The 17,281-nt window shown below is 38.0% G+C and overlaps 1 long non-coding RNA gene across 13 annotated transcripts in view; it reads left to right on the forward strand.

Annotated features, from left to right (window-relative positions):
* LOC144578513 (uncharacterized) overlaps positions 1-17,281 on the forward strand; it is a 206,731-nt gene that overhangs the window by 27,094 nt on the left and 162,356 nt on the right. For 5 of the 13 annotated variants that reach the window (XR_013524426.1, XR_013524427.1, XR_013524429.1 and 2 more), the window contains exon 4: positions 15,897-16,987. The exons of 4 other annotated variants lie outside the window; for them this stretch is intronic. This is a non-coding gene — a long non-coding RNA (uncharacterized LOC144578513). Of the gene's footprint in view, positions 1-772; positions 4,428-15,618; positions 15,652-15,896; positions 16,988-17,281 lie in introns of those variants that run through there. 4 more of the 13 variants (XR_013524435.1, XR_013524428.1, XR_013524437.1 and 1 more) reach the window with 4 other exon arrangements.

Raw genomic sequence — 17,281 nt, forward strand, 5'->3', positions numbered from 1 at the left:
GGGCAGGAGCCTTTATTGAAGTTTCTGTGGGAAAGACAAGCAGGGTAGGCAGTTAGGATGGGCTAGTTTGGATAATTTGCACCAGCTCTGTGGCACAGGAACCATCTGATATCTCCTGATACCTGGCCCTAGTGTAAGTAGGGCAGGGAAATAGTGTCCCTGAGAGAATAAAGAAGGTGAGGAGGTGGTTGAGGCATGGTGTCTGGATTGGTTGGTTTGTATACAGAAGGTTCACTCCTGGGGAGGTGTTTACTATCTCTAGGTATTGGCTAACCCTGGAAGGGGCAGTCTCTCCATGATCAGCAAGATCTTAAAATGTTAAAGCATCAGAAAATAAGAAAATAATTAACACAGAATGACTTGTTGAAGGCCTATAGTATGATAGATACAACCATACATACATATACACATGTAATACATGAAAAAGATATATGTATTGATGTAAGTAAAATACATACACATACACATATATATTATACATATATGAAAAAATACAAGGATTAAGGCAAATAGAACACATACATACACACACACACACACAAATAATCTGTGCCAAAAAAAAAATAAGTTTCTCAGTTTCTGGAAACAGTACCACCAGAGTGATAAAATACTCTACCTGATTGTATTATCCATCCACTAAAAGTAGAATAGAGGTCACATGGCGAGTGGAGAGTAGATTGCATTTAGGAATACATGAACTGTAGTTTTTCATTTGTCCTTTGTCCCTTTAGGATTCCTCTTTAGCTCCTTCCACTTTTTTTCCCACCCAAAGGTGAAATTGAGTCACTGCAGCAACTGAGGCCAAGTGCTTTTCCTTCAGGATTCATGGCCTATTTCTTAGTTCTGGGAAAACAACTCTTACAAGTCAACAAAGTGAAGAGAGACAAGGTTGTTGGGAATGACTGATTGCAAACAATCAAAACTGCTTTGGGGATAAGGATGAAGGTGGTAGATTACCACCTTATATACTACATACTATAATATTTATTATGTCTATTGTTTATTATGTGTGTTCTTCTTTAGAATTTTAACTCCGAGGGGCAAAGACACCTGACTGTTTTGTTTATCAGTGTATCCAAAAGGCCTGAAACAGAGCCTTGTACATTATACACACTCTGCAAATATTTGCTGAATTGAATAAATGGCTGCTGATCTATAAACTATGCTGCTTTCAAAGAAAACAAAGACAAGGACATTGATGGCATATCCTCATCCCCTGGCTGGCCTCTTGGACTTGATTTGAGCCTCTGTGATTCGAATGATGAAGGCTGTTGGGACTGTTTTCAGGAGCGGCCATGAGACTCTGGGCACCAGAAGAGCTGCCCTGGGGCGCAGAGAGGAAAAAGTAATAAATAATGAAGAAGAAAGAAAAGAAGTCATGGGAAACCAACAAACTCGAACTAGAAACAAAATAAGCTATGGCTTCTGTAATCCTCCTGCACATAACAACTATGGGTTTTGGACAAAATATAAAAAGCAGCTATCCAGAGTCACTGAAGAACAGCCAAGCAGACAGACAATGGAGGACAATCTGCATTTGGAAAAAGAAAATTCCCATATTACAGCTCTGTGCTGGAAAGCCAATCCCAATTGTTACTAAATAAAGGTTACTAAAACATGAATAGAAAATCTGTAGTCTTACCAGCATGAAGAATCAGGAGATAGGGTTCATGGTGATTATAGTAACTAGAAAGTGAGGAGTAACCGGAAAGTGAGGGGGGTGGGGGAAATTTTGAAAAAATGAATACCAAAGAAGGGAAGTAACTTGTTCTGTGTGTAAACTCTGCATAAGTCATTGGATGACTCATGAACCATGTGTACAAATAGCCAAGTTAAGACTAGAACTGAACGAAGATTTCTGTTGCTTTGCACTGGAGATAGTTTAGAGTTTGAAGTAGTTAAGTTAGCTACATGCTTAAAACAAATCAGCACTGTTCAGAGGAATATAACAGAACCTAGAGGCTCTGCAACGTATCACTCAAGTTTTCTGGATATATCTAAAATGTAGGCATATGAAGAAAAAAAGAAAATGTAAGCCAGAAACAGTGCAAACTGACAGTCAGATAAATAATCAACAGACAAAAATTTTAAATCAACTATTATAACTATGCTCATGAATGTAGAGGTAAATAATTTTGTAAAGAATTAACAAATATGAAATCTCAGAGAACTAGAAACTATTAAAATGATCAAATAAAAATTCTAAAACCAAAAAATATAATACAATATTTTAAATAAATGTTGCTATAGGGGCCTCACAGTAAATGAAAGTGGCTGAAGAAAAATTCAGAGAATTTGAAGACAGATCAATATAAATAATTCTATCTAAAGAACATAAAGGAAAAAATACTGGGAAAAATTAGCAGAGCCTCAGGGCCTTATGGGACAATACTGAAAGATCTAGCATACATATAATTAAGTTTCAGAAAGAAAAGAGACAGATAATAGAATAGAAAAAAAGATTGAGGAAGATGTAATATGTATGATAAATGTATATTAGCAGAAGTGTGTCCATTTTAAAATGTAATTTTATATTTTGTATATATGTGGTAGATTTAAATTTCATAAATTGCTTATATATGTGGTAGATTTAGATTTCATATATTACTTATATACGTGGTAGAAATAAAAAATTCAAAAAAAGACAACTGATATAGAAGATAATAACAAGGATATCCAAATTGTGTGAAAAATGTTCTGGAGATGGAACAAATAGAAAAAGTACAGAAAGATCAATTCATACCAGGGTAACACTGAAAAAAAGTAATATCATAAACCAAGAAATATTCATAGTCATTTATAACTAGGACATGAGATTTTTCAACTTTCAAAGAGAAAAATGTTTAGATTCCTTTTTAAATTTTATATTTGAATCATTTTAAGTTTATTTCTAAATATTGCATATATCATGAACAATCTAAAAATAATATGTCAAACATTTGTGTATGCTTCACCTAGTTTAAGAAATAAAACAAGCTGGATATGGTGGCACACACCTGTAATCCCAGTGACTTGGGAGGCTGAGGCGGGAAGATTGCTTGAGCTCAGGAGTTTGAGGCTGCAGTGAGCTATGATTGAGGCTGAGAATAGCCACTAACCTCCAGCCTGGGCATCATAGTGAGACCATGCCAAGAAAGAAAGAAAAGAGGGAAGGGAGGTAAGTGGTAGGGAGGAGGAGGAGGAAGAGGAAGAGGAGGAGGAATAGGAGGAAGAAGGAAGGAAGGGAGGGAGGAAGGAAGGAAACATTACCAAATACTGTTGGACACTACACCATTTACACTCCTCTGATTTTTACCTTTCTTTACACATCTTCACAGTGTAAACACTATATTGAGTTTTATCATTATCTTAACTTTTTAACATAAGTGCATTTATTCTTAAACAATATGTAGTTTAAGTTTTGATGGTTTTGAACTTCAAATAAATAGTATTATACCCTATGTTTTCTTCCAAAACTTTTTGAGTTCAACATTTTATTTTCTGATATTCATCTAAGCTGATGCACAAAGCTGCTGTTCATTTATTTTCATTGCTCTATAATATTTTATGAACATATTGCAATTTATTTTTTTAATTCTCCCTTCCACAAATATTTGGGTTGTTACATTTTTTTGGTATTACCAAAAACGCTGCTACAAACTTTCTTGTAAATGAATTCAGAAATGTATGTTTAAGAGTTACTCTAAAATAGTGTCAAAGCATGGTCCTATACCAGCAGCCTGATTATCATTTGTGACCTTCCTGGCAATACAAATACTTTAACTGGACTCTACCACACACCTGCTGAGTCAGGAACTCTGAGAGTAGGGGCTGCAATCTGTGTTTTTATAAACCCTCCAGGAGATTCCGAGGCACCACCAAGTTTGAGAGCTTGCTACTCTAGAAGTGGAATTACAGAGTCGCAGGAGGGTACATGCATCTTGATTCTGTGATATTAATGGCTGTCCAAAGTGATTGTATCAACTTATACCCCCACCCATCATTATATGAGTGTCTACTGTTTTACATTCTTACCACCACTTCATATTCTCAGAACTTTTATTTTTTGGCCATTCCAGTCGGTACAGAATGGTATTTAAGTGATCTTATTTTAGTCTTCCTTGATTCTAATGATATTGATCATCTTTCTGTTTGTTAGTCATCCATATTTTTTCTGTGACATGCTGTTCCTATCTTTTGTCCATTTTTTTATTGGATTGTCTTTTTTGTGATTGAGTTCCTTATTCATCCTTGTCAGTTAGATGTTTTGGGAATACCTTCTCCTAGTCTGTGGCTTTTTTTTTTTAACTTTTAAATGGTGTTTTTTGACCAACGGAAGTCTTTAATTGTAATGTGTCATATCAATCGCTTTTTTGTGTGGTTTGTGATTTTTTGTCTTACTTAAGAAATCCTTTCCTACCATGAGGTAATAAAGATGTTCTACTTTATTTTCTTCTAAAGTCTTAACATTTGCCTCTCATATTTAGCTCTTGAATCTACACTGACTTTATTATGTACAGGGTGAGGTATGAATCTGCATTTTCCATATGGATAAGTGATTGGCCCAGTTGCAGTGAGCATATAGATTTTAGGAAGGAGAGTTGACATCTTTATAGTACCGAGTCTCCCTGTTCCTATCATGATTGTGCAATTTGTCCATTTATTTAGGTCATTTAAAATGTATTTCAGTAAGGTTTAATAATCTTTGGTAAATTTATTCCTAGTTATCTTATATTTTTAATTGCTTTATAAACAGTACCTTTAAAAATAAGTTTATATTTTCCAAGTATTTGTTTCTGGAGTTAAAAACAAAACAAAACAAAAAAACGGTTTTTGTATGATGGTCTTCTAGCCAGAAACCTTACTAACTTCAAAATGTTAAAAAACCAGACCACTTTTATCATATTCTGCTATAGCAATCATTCTAAGGTGCTGGACCAACATCTCTGAAACGCTTACGAAAGAGTGGGAGACCTTGGAATACCCCATTTAAGCAAGTTGCCATTCACACATAAATGCAAAACAAATGGTACAGATCCATAAAGTCTCAGATTATCTTTTTCATAGCTTACTCGAGTCCATATACCAAAATATTAGGAAATGAATTAGAATTTTAAAATAATGGAGATGTTACTGCTAAGATCAATCTGAGGTAACCCCTTGTCAAAACAGAAGTAAGTAAACGAGAGCTCAAACTAGAAGGCTGCTGCTGCTATCTGGTTTAAGTGACTTAAGTAATAGTAGTACACAAAACAGAAAAATATCCTGGGATCAAATGGGGTAGAGGAGGACTTTCAGAACTTTAGATTCAAGAAATGAAGGATGGAAAAAGTGGAATCAGCATGAAAAATCTCTTGTCTTTCACCCAGAAAAGCAACAAGCCTATAGTTTTTACCAGATACGTTTAAAATGTGAAATGCTGTTCTATTGGATGGTTTGAATGAAAAACACAGGTGTCTACAATCCAAATTGTTTTAAAACATCAAAGGAGACAATACTGCACATGTGCTAAAAGGTATGTGAAGGACAACAAAGTATTAAAATAGGAAAAATAACTATACATAACGATCATAATGAATATAGTTATATAAATTCCCCCATAGGCTCCTATTGAATAAAAAGCAACTTTAATAATATTTTGCTTAACAGAATTTTTTCAACAAAAGCTCTACAAACATGATTAAAAATAGAATGATGGTTATTCCTTATACAAAAAGCCTATTGAAGAGAAGAGAGTTGTATTTGGGAAAAAGCTTCTGAAGATTTTTGCTTTGTATGACAGGATACAGAAAGATATGTTTAATGTTGAATACAAAAAAAGTTTCTAAATCTCATTTATTTTGTTTGTTTAGCAAATACTTTTATAGTGCTTACCATGTGCCAGCTATTATTCTAAGTGCTTTACAAAGAGAAACTCATTCTGTTAGTCTGGATCCTGGCAGGAAACAGATGGCATGCTCAAATTGGATCAATTGAAGCGAATTGAATACAAGGAATATTTACAAAGGTGTGAGTGGGATTTAGAAAATGCAATAAGGGATTGTGCAACACCCTGGCTCACAGCAGCAGGGAGCCTATACCACCCCCAGACCTGCCTGAAGGGTCTCAGAGAGGGAGTGGTTAGAGGTACCAAGAGAGAGCTTCTTCCTAGAGGTTGGCAGACAACCCATGGCAACCTGACAGGCAGGGAACAAGGGGAATAATTACCCTGACCTCACTGTCCTCCTGCCCCTGGCTCTCCTGCCCATACTGTCATTAGCCAAATCCAACAGAAAGCTGAGAGCAGAGAGCTCACTGATGCCTCTTGTACAGGTCAGCCTCCTATTGTAGAGAAGCAGGCTGGAGAAGGATCGGAGGTAGAACTAAAGGGGCAAAGAGAAGATACTCCACATACTTATAATAACTCTATTTAGTAGGTACTACTGTTGCATGCATTTTATAGAAACTGACACACCGAGAGGCGTCAGTTGCCCAAGAACTTGACCAAGATCACACAGCTCAAGTGATGGATCCAGGATTTTAACCGAGGCATTTAGCTATCTCTTTTACAATATTATCATACAGAAAACCTATGTATCTTGTTAAAATCATGCTCTGTATTTAAAAATATTTCTTTTAGTGCTTCTGATATACTGGAATTTAATGGATAAAAAAAGACCATCATAAGAGTCATTTTTGATTTCTTTCTACTACCTGTTTAAGGGCTGTGAGGCATTTTTATGTTGTTGGAGGCACTTAACTACCAAGATTTCCATTATGATTCATAGATCATTTTGAAAATTGAGCAATTTTCATGATAGGCATACTTCCCAGCAGCTTCTTAGTAGAGTTGGGAGGATTGTAGCTAGGGGAAACACAGGGGGTGAAAATTTGGTCTCATTGGAAAGTGTTCAGTTGTGAATGTGGATGGTGGTTTTATTAAATTTGTACACTTGAAGTCTTTTAATTTTCCAATAGAATTGTAGGAATCTGGCACTTCTTAACAATCGGGGCACAAATCCTTTCTAGATTTTTTTTTTTAGTAAGAATTTTCCAGTATCAAAACTAAGCCATGAGTTCAGTATAAAATGAGTATGCTATAGCAAATAAACTGTAAAGCGTATTTCTAGAAAGAACGATGTATTTTCTTGCTGATTTCTATTATTAGGTTAGTATCCCTTGAATACACTACTTACTAGAAGCTTCGGAATTGGGAATAAGTATGAGGCTAGAATGATTGCCAAGTTCAATATTGTTTTCCTGGACACTTTTGCATTATAAGAGCTTTTTTTTTTTCTTCAGAACTTTTCCGCCTTACATCTACCCTTCTATGTTGTACCTCTGCCCTTGTTTTTACCTTACACTTGGTGCCCCAGGCATGTAACTGCCTTCCCTCTTCCCTGGAAAATGTGTTTCATACCTTTGCGACTTTTCATTTTCTCTTCCCTTGGCCTTCGATGCCCCTCACTTATACTTGGTAACTCCTATTCTTCATTTAGGAATCTAAAGACTGTCTTTTGTGAGAATGCGTCCCCATCTCCCCTAGAAAGAGCCTATCACTCCTTTCCATGAGTATCTAGGGTTTTGTTTACATATCTTGTTTGTAACCCTTTACCATATTGTGTTAAGCTTATTTGCTGGCATATCTTTATTACACTGAACTGTGACTTCTTGGAGGCCAAGATCCTAGCCTGCTGAAGAGTTTTACAAAAATTTGTTGAATGAACAACTATCCCTAAGCCAACGAATAATAATTAGTTTTATTTATTTATTTATTTTAGATGGAGTCTCACTCTGTTGCCCAGGCTGGAGTGCAGTGGCACGATCTTGGCTCACTGCAACATCCGCCTCCCGGCTTCAAGCAATTCCTCTCCCTCAGCCTCCTGAGTAGCTGGGATTACAGGCACACACACCACCATGCCCAGCTAATTTTTGTATTTTTAGTAGAGACGGGGTTTCACCATGTTGGTTAGGCTCGAGACCACCATGAGGTCTCGAACTACTAACCTCATGATCCACCCACCTTGGCCTCCCAAAGTGTTGGGATAACAGGCATGAGCCACCGCTCCTGGCCAATAATTAGTTTTATAATTCTTGGCCATCATACAGGAACCAGAAACCCCTTCAAAGTCTGTTTATAGTTTTCTGTGTCTGCCACCTGCAGGAAGAGATTCAGAGAACAGCCCAAGAGCATGAAACATCATATCCATCCTGATGTGCATTTTACTCCGATTAGGGTCAGTGAGGGTCAGTATTTATACACGTCTGTATTTATACATGTTAGGGTCAGTATTTATACACGTCTGTATTTATACATGTTAGGGTCAGTATTTATACGTTAGGGTCAGTATTTATACATTAGGGTCAGTATTTATACACCTCTGGTGTAATTCCTCAGTAGATAGATCTAAAATTTCAGCATTCTCAAATTATTCATAGCTTTCTCAGCTATTTTTATAATGATAAGATGATACAAGCTTTCAGTAAATTCACTTCATTTTAAGAATACTAAAAATTAGATATATGCTGAAAACATTAAATGATTATTTCCACTTGCATTCATCTGAACAAATTTTAAAACCAGAATATGAGTTAAGTTCATATGATCACAAATGGGGAAGAACTTTTGGTTCAAAAAAAAATACTCTTCAGTACCCTAAATGACATAATGAGCACAATGTCTTTGTGTTTAATTTGTGGATAAAAGTTGGTCTTTTAAAAGAGTGAGCGAGCCTCTCTCTGGATCTCCTTTTTGGCTCTCAGATGCCTCCCTCCGTAGGTTATTTCAAACTTCTTCCTTGTGAGTTTCCCACTTTGTATCCACATGATCTACCTGCCCACTCACCCATTTTTCCCAGGCACTCACTACCCACATGGCTTACTTTCAGTTCAGTTTATGGTGAACCACTAAATTTCTTGAATGCCTCTACCACTGGCTCCACCATCCCTTCCTCTGCTTGGGAGCAGGACAGAGTGACTCCAAGGCCACGCATCATTTAGTTTCTATGGGTGGCTCTGGGGCTGGGGAGGCAAGAGCAAAGTAGTAGCCATTTCCATGACCCATTCTTCCCAGGTGCCAATAGTAAACTCTCAGTGGTATTGTAAACCTTATTCTACTTCAGATTTAGTTTAGGGAAGATCATTCACTGAGATAGCCTCTTCAGTTCTCATTCTCCACGGCCAGACATCTCCCCAGCATCACTTATCGGGGAAGACACCATGTGCAGAAGTGTGTGATAAACCATGAAACAGTAGTAGAGAGAAAAACATTATCTTTACCTGGTGTGAAAGAACAAGGAAATTTGTAGATGTTTTTGAAACTGGAAATCTGTGTGGTATAAAAAAAAGTGTTCTGTCAAGAGACTTCACTATATGATGACTTAAAACTCAGTAATGTTGGCCGGGCGCAGTGGCTCAAGCCTGTAATCCCAGCACTTTGGGAGGCCGAGGCGGGTGGATCACGAGGTCAACATATCGAGACCATCCTGGTCAACATGGTGAAACCCCGTCTCTACTAAAAATACAAAAAATTAGCTGGGCATGGTGGCGCGTGCCTGTAATCCCAGCTACTCAGGAGGCTGAGGCAGGAGAATTGCCTGAACCCAGGAGGCGGAGGTTGCGGTGAGCCGAGATCACGCCATTGCACTCCAGCCTGGGTAACAAGGGTGAATCTCCATCTCAAAAAAAAAAAAAACCTCAGTAATGTTTTTCCTGATTTCCAGAACTACATTCCTGTTTTCTGAGAGTTTGTGGCTTAAAAAGTGTTATCTTAATCCTCAAGTTGCCTAATGATTTGGAATCTTTTTCTAAGTTGTTAGTTTGATCTTCCAGTATTTTTTCTCCCTGAATCTGCCATATGGCATATATTTATTCTTAACATTAATGTAAGTTAAAATTAATTTTGTTTTAGGAATTTGGAAGAATTCCATAAAATCTCTTGAGGTAGTTGGAAATGCCCTGCAGTTGAAACAAACTAGGGTTGGGAGACACTAATCTAGATTAATGTCAATAAGTAACATGTTGGGATTAATCATGTGTTTTTGCATTTTCTGTCTTGAGACAGAGGGCTACAAGTGGTGGAATTTGCAAATAATAGTTAATCCCAATATGCTGAAAATAATATTTCATTCTTTAATACATCCTGGAATGCAACCGTGACTCATTTTCTTCTTTTGGTTTATAGCTCTTATTTGGATGTTAATAGTAAAATGAATTAGAGCTCACTTGGTAGCTTTTTAAATTACAGCAAAAATCTACCTCATGGTTTACTCAAATGAACAGTCAAAAGATTTTAACCAAGTAGTTTATGACAAATAATTTATAACAAGATCAGTTTTACTGTTAAAGAAAAGCACAATAAATTGAAAAGTATAAGATGAATGAGAAGTGCTTGGTGCTTTGCTTTGTTCTTAGCACACTGGCAATTCCTGTCACTAATAACAGTTGGCTTTAATGTGGCAAATTTCATTTTGGATGTTTAAAGCACTTCAGAAACATTTGTTCGTTATTCTTCCCAGCATCCCAGGTCCGTGGGTGCCGTACCTCAGAAGAAGAACATTTGTTTTCATTAGGACTTAAAAGTAAAAAGTTTTCATTAGGGTTAGAACCAAATATAAGTCAACAAGCCTTTTAGAGGGGAAATGAGGATTATATCAAATTCCCAGTGGCTTCTTCTCCACTAACTCATGGGGAAATATTTTTCCTGCAGCCTCGAGATGAACGAAGCAAAGATGACCCCTTCCTTACAGCTTCAGAATGAGATGAATTATTTCACCCTAGGTGAACCCACAAAATGCTTCCATCCACAAGTCTAGGATAGGTCAGTAATGTGAACTGAGTTGGAAATTGTTGCTCCATGAGTCATATTCTCAGATTGCTCCATTCTTTCGATTCCTCCAATTCTTCCTCATAGTTTTTTTCCCACCTGCTGAATACTTATGTTCTCTAAGCAGTAATTTTCTGTTGAGAAAACTATGAGACATCCATCACTTCTGCTTGGGTAAGAGCTTCTTGAGTGCTGGGATTTTACTTGTTCATGTTTATATAATCAAGATTTAGCACAGATCCTGGGATGGGCAGTGCTCTCTCTCTCTCTCTCTCTCACACACACACACACACACACACGTTATTAACTGATTGACTAAATGGTAATATCATCAGCAAGTCATAAAGAACTTTAGCTCCTCGAGCTCTATAAATACCAGTTAGTGTGTACAATGCAGCAATGCATCATAAAATCAGGGCTAGACACTCCCGCTTAGTACAATGGTTAAGAATGTCATTCCTTATCTCCAACAGCCACCCCAGTTTTCTCATACCTCTCTTTGAACCTTTGCAGGTCAGTGGTTCTTGTAATTTAAGCCACAGTCACAATAAGCATGTCCTTTAGAGTCTTTAGTTTGGGTTCAGCAAACAAAGATTATTCATACTTTCTTAGTCTCCTTCAGTAGTCAACAGGTCTGGCAATTTTGTGCCTTTTCAACAGCCTAGGCAGACACTGACAAAATGCTTTAGGAGGACCTAGTCTTATTTTTCCTTTTGTGGCTAGAGATGATCTTTTTGTTGTTAATAACAGCTTTTGAAAATTTCAGGAATGTTGAAGACAGAGAATACAGGTGGGGTGAAGGGAAGGGTGGAGTTGATTCCACAATTTTGCAAGTGGATTAGATACTGAAGTTAGATGTTTTCAGATTGCATTGTACTTCATAGGCATCAAACTAGCCAAACAAAATGAAAAGAACCTGCCTCACTCTTGCCTGTGTAATATATTCCTGTTCAGTTAACACAAACGTTGCTCCTCCAAATTTCCAGGTTAATCTTCAACTTCGTAATTACATTAGAAATCAGTATAAATTGACATAATTGATTGAGAATTAATTAACACACCTAATTGAGAACTATCCAGGAGCTTTGAATAGTATGGTATTCTTTATAAATCAGCTTAAGATGCCAACTGGACCTGCAGTATTACAAATTTTAGAAACCGTTCACCTTAAATATATGAAAGCTTTGTTATTTCTTTTAGAAGAGTCAAAGAGAGATTATTTCCAAGCATTGTTTTGCCATTCTAAACCTATGTTAGTTTCCTAGATTGCAAGATGACTAGTAGTGATTACAATCACAGCTGAAAGTATTCACATTAAATATACTAGAAATAGGCAGGGTGAGGTCCACAGCTATAATTTTAGCACTTTGAAAGGCCGAGGTGGAAGGATCACTTGAGCTGAGGAGTTTGAGACTAACCTGAGCAACATAGGGAGATCCCATATCTACAAATACTTTAAAAATTAACCCAGCATGCACCAGCAGTCCCAGCTACTCTAGAGGCTGCAGCTGGTGAATCCCCTGAGCCCTGAAGATCAAGACCATGATGAGCTGCAGTCATACCATTGCACTCAAGCCTGGGTGACAGAATGAGACCCAGACTTACACAAACAAAAAAACATAAAAATAGGAAATACTGTCTTAATTATCTCAAAGAAATAAGGTTAAAGATGGCTCCTCTTTTCTTGGGCATAACTGTGTTGCAATTCCATGTCTGGCCATAACTTGTATGTTTAATTTAGGGTGGAAATAAGCATGCAGAATAAGAATCACATTAACGACAACCCAGTAACTATTTGATCTTACTTATTCAGGCTCTCCATGCCCCCAGTCAAATATAATTTACTTAGTCACTTTCTTCACTTCGGCTATGAAAACCATAGTTTATTAACATGATTCCTATGTAATATATCGGCATACTGTAGGATTGCATTTAGCGGACTCGAATCCTAAACTAAAAATTGATTCTCCTTATAGGTTTACTTAAAAAAATAGAAGGGGTATTGGAAGTGCTGAATACTCAGACTGACTTTTCTCTGGCTGGGAAAATGAGGAGATCTGTTATTGACTTATCCAAGAAAAGTATGTTATCATCCTGGAGAATAATGTTGGAAACAGAAACCATGCAGGGAGGAGTATAGAGAAACAAAAAAAAAGAAGACATAGCAGTGAAAGCCTTGCCATTCATCACAAAAGACCAGTCAGGTGGGCGAGGAGAGCAAGCATGTCTGGGAAGTGCCAGTTAGGTGCTCCTCCTCCCCTCACCTGCCTTTAAGTAGAATATACATTAGGATGCATTTAAAGCCAGGCAAGTTGAAGCAGGCAATGCCGGGATGCCCGGACCAGGCTCCTAGTTCTTTCAGATCCACACAAAGCCAGTCCAAAGAGCCAAAGGAAACCAGAGCTTTTGATCCAATTTTTTAGTATGTCTACAGGATGGAGTGGCGAGAGGAAGCATTAAGGGAAAGGTATGGTTACAGTTCTTTATAATGAGGCTAATAATGTGGGTTTGGGACATGGGTTTAGATTCCAGTTCTACCACACATTCACCATGCGATTTAACCTCCTTAAATTTGAGTTTCATCATCTGGAAATGAGGATAATAATCATATTTAACTCTTTTTTCTTTCTTTTTTTTTCTTTTTTTGGAGACAGTCTCACTCTGTTGCCCAGGCTGGAGTGCAGAGGCATGATCTTGGCTCACTGCAACCTGCAACCTCCACCTCTTGGATCAAACTGATTCTCCCACTTCAGCCTCCCGAGTAGTAGCTGGGATTATAGGCACGTGCTACCATGCCTGGCTAATTTTTGTATTTTTAGTAGAGATGAGGCTTCACCATGTTGGCCAGGCTGGTCTCGAACTCCTGGCCTCAAGTGATCTGCCTGCCTCAGCCTCCCAAAGTGCTGAGATTATAGAGGTGAGCCACCATGCCCAGCAAGTATTTAACTCTTGGAGTTATTCTCAGAGTAAAAATACAATAGCTGATATTTACAGAGCATGTATTGTGTCTGGCATTGTACTGATCATGCATTTGTTATCTGACTTGATACTATTTTTAGTCTCGTACAGATGAGGAAACCAAGATTTGGAAAGATTAAGTGCTTTGCCCCAAGTCACTCATCTAAGAGGTGGCAAGGCCTTGACTAAGTGAAAGAAATCCATATTGTATACAGTATGGTGCAAGCATCACTAAACACCGAAGAAATGACAGCTATTATAATTTCCCATATATCTGTCTAGACGTGTTGTGCCATCAGATAATATGGCAGGAGTGGAGAGAAGCACCAGCCTTCCATCAGCTCTTAGAGTTGACCAGCTGGCAACTTGCAGTGTATAAGTTGACATTAGCATTTTGCATAGTACTATAGAAAATCAGCCCATTGCCTTCTTAGCCTCCGTCTCAAGTTTCCATCTTCTGTTGTAATAAGCATTCAGCTGGGATTGAGGAAAATTGCATTCTAGCTCCAAAGTTGCATACACTTTGATTGTATTCCAGGCATATATCAGCCATGTGACATCTTAGGAGATCAGCAATCAAGGTCATGTTGCTACCTGATTAATTCTCTCTCTCTCTCAGGGGTTGGCATTGCTAGAAACTGGAGAACCTGTGCTCTGGGGCACTCAGATGGCTATAAGACATGACAGAAGTCGTCTGGCCATTCCCTCAGCTAAGACATTATTGAAACTGCTGCAGACACAAAGGGGAAAAACCAAAGATCTCGATCTTACTCTTAACTTCTCTTCATTTCTTCATTAGATTGAGATTTGATAGAAACACCTGGTGAAACTAAGAGAGAGTTCTTATATGTTAAACTTTAAAAAAAAAAGTCTATTTTTTCCTCATCATCTCATGGTGCCGATAAACTTGTTTTAAACAAATAAATTATAGAATGCTTTATTTCCCAGTATTATTTTTGCCATCATTTTTGCTTCAGTGGCTGACCCCAGAAATTAGAAAAAGTGTTCCCATTAAGCTGGCTCATCTCAGATGTTAAACAAAATTGCTGTAACCATTCTTTAGTTCAGAGGTAAGTCTTCCATCAATGACAAAGGAAATTCAAGATACCGAGATGATATTTTCTTAGAGAATCAAGCAAGATGATGTGTAAAGATTTTAGATGTGTAACTCCTATCAAAGTTAACATGAGTTGTGCTGTTAAAATCCCCTCCTGACACTTTGCATTCTATCCTGGGAAGTCTGAAGAAGGTGCGGAAGGGTCATCAAAACATCAGCATCACTTTGATAAACTTGTCACCAGGTAAAATAAAATACATATATGTTTGCTTCTTTTCCTCTGAAATCTAAAGTAATTATGACTATATAAAAACCTTTTACCATAACTAATTAACTAGAAGCTCCTCGTAAACTATGTGTCGACAACACCGTATGTAATTATCTTTTTTCACTTCGGAATTGTGATGTTGAATAATGAAGAAGACATTACCTGATGAAGTCTTTGATTTTATGATGATATCTCAGGAGACAAAGGAGACATGAAGGCTTAAATGCCATCTTCACTTACATCTTGGCCTTGGCAATCTTTTAGCTGGTTTTGATTTGCATGGAAATCACATTATATTTTTTAAAGCATATAGAAAGATGGATGGAAGAAAGGAAGAAGGGAAGGGAGTTGTTATAAGATGTTTACAGCTGTTTAATTGCACTGTTAATTCTAGACACGAGGAACACTTTTCATATGAAGAGAGCCATGGCATAGTTCTTTAGCCTATTCTTCTAGCCTATTCTGCTGGACATTGAGGCTTGGGTTTTGCCAATTCCATTAAAATGTCTATTCCCTCCCTGCCACATAATGAACTACTTTATTTCCAATCAGGCAAGCATGAACTCATATGAAAGAAACAGGAAGGTGAGTGGCTTTTTTTTTTTTTTGGCATGTGTATAGTGTTTTTTTTTAACTTTTGAAAGTACTGACTCAAATCCATACCTGCAGACACTTATGTGTAGACCCAGGCCTGCTAGAGAGGGCATTTTCAATCATTGCCTACTCCCAAGCCTGTGCCCACCTTCTAAATATTTCTATGTTTCTGTCAAAACTCAGGAATATATTTCAACATGGTTGGCCATTAAGTGGCACTTTCCTTTCTTTCGCAGCCACCCCTGTTCTTGGATGCTCTATGCAAGGTCCATTAACGTACAGGAAGTCTGCCAGAGGGAGAGACTTGGGAAGTATACAGCTACAATTGAGGCACCTATGGGTCTGAGTTTGTTTTCCTCAGAGTTTCTGTTTGATACTTTCTATCTTGCACAGGTGAGCTGGGATCTTCTGCCATAGTGCTTCCTAGACTAACATGTACATGAGCCACTTAGAGTTTTGTTAAAATGCAGATACTTTTATTTCCTTCCTTCCTTCCTTCCTTCCTTCCTTCCTTCCTTCCTTCCTTCCTTCCTTCCTTCCTTCCTTCCTTCCTTCCTTCCTCTCTCCCTCCCTTTCTTCCTTCCTTTCTTTCTTTTTTCTCTTTTCTTTCTTTCTTTCTTTCTTTTTCTCTCTCTGTCTCTCTTCTTCTCCTTCTTTCTCTCTCTCTCTCTCTTTCTTTTGAGACAGGGTCTTTTTCTGTCACCTAGGATGGAGCGCAATGGCATGATCATGGCTCACTGCAATCTCAAACTCCTGGGCTCAAGCAGTCCTTCCACCTCAGTCTCCCAGTAACAAGACTATAGACACATGCCACTGTGCCTGGCTAATTTTTATTTTGTAAAGACATGGTGTCACTGTATTGCCCAGGCTGGTCTTGAACTCCTGGGCTCAAGTGATCCTCCTCCACCAGCCTTCCAAGTTTCTGGGATTATATAAGTGAGCCATTGTGCCTGGCCAAAATGCAGATTCTAATTGAGTTGGTCTGAGATGGGGCCTGGGGTTCTGCATTTTTTAATCAAGCTTTCAAGGGATGCTGGCATTGCTGGTCCAAGGACCACCCTTTGAGTGTGATCCCACTCCACTGAGCCAATTCAGGACTTTCTCTCCCCATATTCTTTACTTTTGTCCTCAGTCTCTGCTCTGAACTCCGGGAGCACCAATGGACGATACTTGGTACTGATCTTGGTACTTCTCAGCCTCTGTCTCACCTGATGGATAAAATGTTTCCTGGGTATGAGGCTTATCTTCGCAAGTACATTCTAAGATCTGCCACCTCCCTATACCTCCAGACGGCAGTAACAATGATGACACAGCACAGAAGGCCGTGGTAATTATTGTGGAATTGAATTGAATTGGATTGGATTGAATTGACCAGGCTTTCTTACACTATGTTGAGAATACGTTTCTTCTCAAACCAGGTTCAAGGACTCATATAGGAGATCTTTAATGCAGATTTGATGTGTTTAGATGTTTGCAGCAGCGATGCTCAAATAAGCAACTGAGTTCCAGGGTTGGATCTCATGCCTTGTCTCCCTGATCCCACTAACCTGACCTCAAACACACAAGCCCAAACAGAACAGGAAACACAACCAGCAACTGAGTCTGTTTCTACTTTCTACTT

The sequence above is a fragment of the Callithrix jacchus genome, chromosome 12 (genome assembly GCF_049354715.1).
Source record: "Callithrix jacchus isolate 240 chromosome 12, calJac240_pri, whole genome shotgun sequence".
NCBI classification, from domain to species: Eukaryota; Metazoa; Chordata; class Mammalia; order Primates; family Cebidae; genus Callithrix; species Callithrix jacchus.